Source organism: Scylla paramamosain, chromosome 44 (assembly GCF_035594125.1).
Source record: "Scylla paramamosain isolate STU-SP2022 chromosome 44, ASM3559412v1, whole genome shotgun sequence".
Classification (NCBI taxonomy): domain Eukaryota; kingdom Metazoa; phylum Arthropoda; class Malacostraca; order Decapoda; family Portunidae; genus Scylla; species Scylla paramamosain.
In genome coordinates this window covers 9,781,114-9,787,443 of record NC_087194.1, presented here as the reverse complement: position 1 = coordinate 9,787,443, position 6,330 = coordinate 9,781,114, and positions in this window count along the sequence as shown.

Here is a 6,330-nt window from a genome sequence, read left to right as displayed (position 1 = left end):
ATATATATATATATATATATATATATATATATATATATATATATACACACACACACACATACACACACTTAAATAAACAGAACAGACAGAAAAGGACAGAACATGACAGAAAGGCAGTCCGACCTGGGGACATTTATGGTCCCCTCCCCAGATGGGGACTCCGAGACTAGTGTACGAGTCGCCATAATAATTTTGAAATTTTTGAGTGAAGGGTGTGTGTGTTATTAGGTGCTTGTAGTTTTGTGTAGAGGAAGAGAGTTGTCTTTAGAGGGCAGGCAGTGACTGCCTCCTTGTCTTGTGAGACACAAAGGTCACAGTCACAGTGAGGTCACACCTGGGTTTAATGTTAAGTTAACAGCACTGAACAGTGCTTTAGACCTCACTGGGAGTAATTATCGTTTCGGCAGGTATATATATATATATATATATATATATATATATATATATATATATATATATATATATATATATATATATATATATATATATATATATATATATATATATATATATATATATATATATATATATATATATACCTGCCGAAACGATAATTACTCCCAGTGAGGTCTAAAGCACTGTTCTAAAGCAGTGATGTTTTCCATGCCCTTGCTGTCCTAAATCCTCGGAAGGCTTATGAACCTGATGTGGTCCCTCATATTGTTCTCCGAAACTGTGCCTCCGTGCTTGCACCTTGCCTAGTCAAACTTTTTCAGCTCTGTCTGTGAACATCTATCGTTCCTTCTTGATGGAAGTTTGCCTACATTCAACCTGTTCCTAAAAAAGGCTGACCGTTCTAATTCCTCAAACTACCGTCCTATTGATTTAATTTCCTGCCTAATTAAAGTTTTGAACCTATCCTCAACAGGAAGATTCTTAAACATCTATTACTTCACAACCTTCTATCTGATCGCCAGTATGGGTTCCGTCAAGGCCGCTCTACTGGTGATCTTCTGGCTTTCCTTATTGAGTCTTGGTCATCCTCTTTAAGAGATTTTGGTGAAACTTTTGTTGATGCCTTGGACATACCAAAAGCTTTTGATAGAGTATGGCACAAAGCTTTGATTTCCAAACTACCCTCTATGGCTTCTATCCTTCTCTCTGTAACTTCATCTAAAGTTTCCTTTCTGACCGTTCTATTGCTGCTGTGGTAGACGGTCACTGTTTTTCTCCTAAATCTATTAACAATGGTGTTCCTCAGGGTTCTGTCCTGTCACCCACTCTCTTCTTATTATTCATTAATGATCTTCTAAACCAAACTTCTTGCCCTATCCACTCCTACGCTAATGATACCACCCTGCACTTTTCTCTGTCTTTTCATAGACGTCCAACCCTTCAGGAAGTAAGCATTTCACGCAGGGAAGCCACAGAACGCTTGACTTCTGATCTTTCTAAAATTTATGATTGGAGCAGAGCAAATTTGGTATTGTTCAATGCCTCAAAAACTCAATTCCTCCATCTATCAACTCGACACAACCTTACAGACAACTATCCGCTCTTCTTCAATGACACTCAACTGTCCCCCTCTTCTACACTGAACATCCTCGGTCTGTCCTTTGCTTATAGTCTGAACTGGAAACTTCACATCTCATCTCTAGCTAAAACAGCTTCTATGAAGTTAGGTGTTCTGAGACGTCTCCGCCAGTGTTTCTAAACCATTCCACTCATACTGCTTTTCTAGACAGGGTGTAATCAAAAGCTTTTCTTCTCATCAACTCTCTCTCATCGCCGCAATGTTGCATCTCTAGCTGTCTTCTACCGCTATTTTCATGCTAACTGCTCTTCTGATCTTGCTAACTGCATGCCTCCCCTCCTCCCGTGGCCTCGCTGCACAAGACTTTCTTCTTTCTCTCACCCCTATTCTGTCCACCTCTCTAACGCAAGAGTTAACCAGTATTCTCAATCATTTATCCCTTTCTCTGGTAAACTCTGGAACTCCCTGCCTGCTTCTGTATTTCCACCTTCCTATGACTTGAATTCCTTCAAGAGGGAGGTTTCAAGACACTTATCCTTCAATTTTTGACTACCGGTTTGGAGCCTTTTATGGGACTGGAATTTCAGTGGGCATTTTTGTTTTATTGGATTTTCTTGCCATTGGTCAGTGTCAATATTTCCTTGAATGAAGAAGGAAATTGGTGGTTATCCACTTAAGACTAAATTTGGGTCTTATAATCTTGGTGGTTAGATGGAACCTTCTTAAGATTACACTTAGAAATGATGAGAAGGGAAAACACAAGTGTCAGAAACTGAAAATTCTTAACTTTTTTGCCAGGAAGTAGAACAGCAAGGGCAATGTTCTCTCCTCCACCATGGTCTGTGGTTTTGTCAGGAAGTTTGTTGATAATCTCATTGTGTGTGTGTTGTGCTGGTCCTTTGATCCACAGGTTTTCATGTGAACAATGGGAGGTCATGGTAATTCAGGAGGTATCTTTAGTGTCGTGGCTCAATACAACAGAAATTATGGTGGTAGACAGCTTCTCAAGTCCCCCAATGGGAGAAGTAAAAGGCTGGTGTTAAGCTGTGGACATGAATGGAAAGGCTGGAAGTACCGAAGTAGCAGGACTGATAGGGAATTTGAGTGTAGAATGAGTGAGGACTATGGAACTTTTTTTGGTATATATATATATGAAATGGGATTTAACTGGTCAGTATTTTAGGAGGAGGCAGTAGGCACCTGCTGAAACGATATATATATATATATATATATATATATATATATATATATATATATATATATATATATATATATATATATATATATATATATATATATATATATATATATATATATATATACTTACTGACGTGCCATATCCCATAGGACGTCGAAAACCATTGTTTGCCACTGCTCCCTGTCTTTAGTTGCTTGTATGAACTTAGCTGCAGACATTCCTTCTCTAGGCACTCGCACCAGTCCATCCATGTACTTCCGTCTTGGTCTTCCTTGTGGTCTCTTGCCTTCTATTTTACCAGTTAGAGATAGATGTCCAAGGGCAATAACATGACCCAGGAAGCACATCTATCTACTCTTAACCGTACTCATCAACTCTCTTCCAACACCCACCCCTTGCAACACTTCTTCATTTGTTCTTCTTTCTGTCCAAGATATCTTAAGCATCTTCCTCCAGAACCACATCTCAGCTGCTTGAAGTCTTTGTTCATCTACCTTTCTCATTGTCCAGGACTTACAGCCGTTCAACAAAACCGACCATATAAAACATTTCACAAACATTCTTCTTGTACCCATTGATACTTTATCATTCATCACCAAGTTTTTAATCTTGCCAAATGCATTCTTTGCAAGTACTATTCTCTTCTTTATATTCATCTCACATTTCCCATCACATGTGATCGTGCTTCCCAAATAATTAAAGTTGTTTGTTTGTTTGAGGGGTTCTGCATCAAGAAATATATTTATTTGTGGCGGTTGCTCCTCTTTCGATACTACCATCACTTCCGTTTTCTTTTCGTTAATTTTTAGGCCTCTCTGTCTGCTTGATCTATTATATATGTATATATATATGTATATATATATATATATATATATATATATATATATATATATATATATATATATATATATATATATATATATATATATATATATATATATATATATATTCTATTTTATTTTATTTTATTTTTATTTTTTTTATGTAGGAGGGACACTGGCCAAAGGCAACAAAAATCCAATAAATAAAAAAGCCCACTGAGATGCCAGTCCCAGAAAAGGGTCCAAAGCGGTAGTAAAAAAATGAAGGATAAGTGTCTTGAAACCTCCCTCCTGAAGGAATTCAATTCACAGGAAGGTGGAAATACAGAGTTTACCAGAGAAAGGGATGAATGATTAAGAATACTGGTTAACTCTTGCATTAGAAAGATGGACAGAATAGAGGTGAGAGAAAGAAGAAAGTCTTGTGCAGCGAGGCCACGGGAGGAGGGGATGCATGCAGTCAGCAAGATTGGAAGAGCAGTTAGTATGAAAATAGCGGTAGAAGATAGCTAGAGATGCAACATTGCGGCGAAGAGAGAGAGGGTCCTTTAGAGGAGAGGAGTTGATGAGACGAAAAGGTTTTGATTCCACCCCGCCGTCTAGAAGAGGGGTATAAGTGGAAACTCCCCCCAAGATATGTGAAGCATGCTCCATACTTGGACAGATAAGGCCCTTTTACAGAGTTAGCAGCTGGGTGGGGGTGATAAAAAATGGCGGAGACGTCTCAGAACACCTAACTTCATAAAAGCGGTTTTACCTAGAGATGAGATGGGAAGTTTCCAGTTCAGATCGTAAGTAAAGGACAGACCGAGGATGTTCAGTGTAGAAGAGGGGGCCAGTTGAGTGTCACTGAAGAAGAGGGGGATAGTTGTCTGGAAGGTTGTGTCGAGTTGATAGATGGAGGGATTCAGTTTTTGAGGCATTGAACAATACCAAGTTTGCTCTGCCCCAGTCATAAATTTTAGAAAGATCAGAAGTAAGACGATCTGTGACTTCTCTGTGTGAAATGTTTACTTCCTGAAGGATTGGACGTCTATGAAAAGACGTGGGAAAGTGCAGGGTGGTATCATAAGCGTAGGAATGAATAGGACAAGAAGTTTGGTTTAGAAGGTCATTGATAAATAATAAGAGGATGGGTGAGATTTTCCTTGGAATGACTACTACTTCCATGTCAGAGACCCGTCTTTGTGTGCCGAGCTCATAAGAGAGGTGATAGTGTCTGGCATGGAGGCGTACATTCCTCACTCTTTTTCTCGATCTAAACCCTCCAAACCATAGTTTAACCCAACTTGTTCTCGTGCTATACATGATAGAGAGGTGGCCCACAAAAGGTACTTAAGCATTTCATCACCAGAATCTCATGCACTTTATATTTCTGCCCGGAACCATGCCAAGTCTGTTCTCCAACTAGCCAAAAAATCTCTCATTATTAATAGAAAGTCAGAATCTTTTTAGATCTAACGCCTTTCGTGACTTCTGGCATCTAGCCAAAAATTTCTCCAATAACTTTGCTTCTTCTTCTTTCCTTCCTTTATTTGAACCAGATGGCACAACTACTATCACATCTACCTCTAAAGCTGAACTCTTCTATCAAACCTTTGGTAAAAACTCCACCTTGAACGATTCAGGGTTTGTTCCTCCCTCTCCTCCACCCTCTGACTACTTCATGCTACCTCTTAAAATTCTTTGCAATGCAATTAAAATTCTTTGCCGGCCTAAACCCTCAGAAGGCTTATGGACCTGATGGTGTCCCTCCTATTGTTCTCCGAAACTGTGCCTCCGTGCTTGTACCTTGCCCAGTCAAACTCTTTCAACTCTGTCCGTCATCATCTACCTTTCCTTCTTGCTGGAAGTTTTGTCTACATTCAGTCGCCTGTTCCTAAAAAAGGTGAATGTTCTAATTCCCTAGACTACCGTCCTATTGCTTTAATTTCCTGCATATCTAAAGTTTTTGAATCTATCCTCAACAGGAAGATTCTTAAATATCTATCGCTTCAAAACCTTCTATCTGATCGCCTGTATGGGTTCCGTCAAGGCCGCTCTGCTGATGATCTTCTGGCTTTCCTTACTGAGTTTTGGTCATCCTCTTTTAGAGATTTTGGTGAAAGTTTTGCTGTTGCTTTGGACATATCAAAAGCTTTTGATAGAGTCTGGCATAAAGCTTTGATTTTCCAAACTACCCTTCTACGGCTTCTATCCTTCTGTCTGTAACTTTATCTCAAGTTTCCTTTCTGACCGTTCTATTGCTGCTGTGGTAGACGGTAGCTGTCCTAAATCTGTTAACAGTGGTGTTCCTCTTCAGGGTTCTGTCCTGTCACCAACTCTCTTCTTATTATTCATCAGTGACCTTCTAAATCAAACTTCTTGTCCTATCCACTCCTATGCTAATGATACCACCCTGCACTTTTCCACGCCGTTTCATAGACGTCCAACACTTCACGAATTAAACATTTCACGAAGGGAAGCCACAGAACGCTTAACTTCTGATCTTTCTAAAATTTCTGATTGGGGCAGAGCAAACTTGGTATTCTTCGATGCCTCAAAAACTGAATCCCTCCATCTATCAACTCGACACAACCTTCCAAACAACTATCCCCTCTATGACAACAGTCACCATCTTCTACACTAAACATCCTCGGTCTGTCCTTTACTTATAATCTGGAAACTTCACATCTCATCCCTAGCTAAGATAGTTTCTATGAAGTTAGGCGTTCCGAGACGGCTCCGCCAATTTTTCTCACCCCCCAGCTGCTAACTCTGTACAAGGGCCTTATCCGTTCTTCAAATGTCTGGGGGGTTCCACTCATACCGCTCTTATAGACGGGGTAGAATCAAAA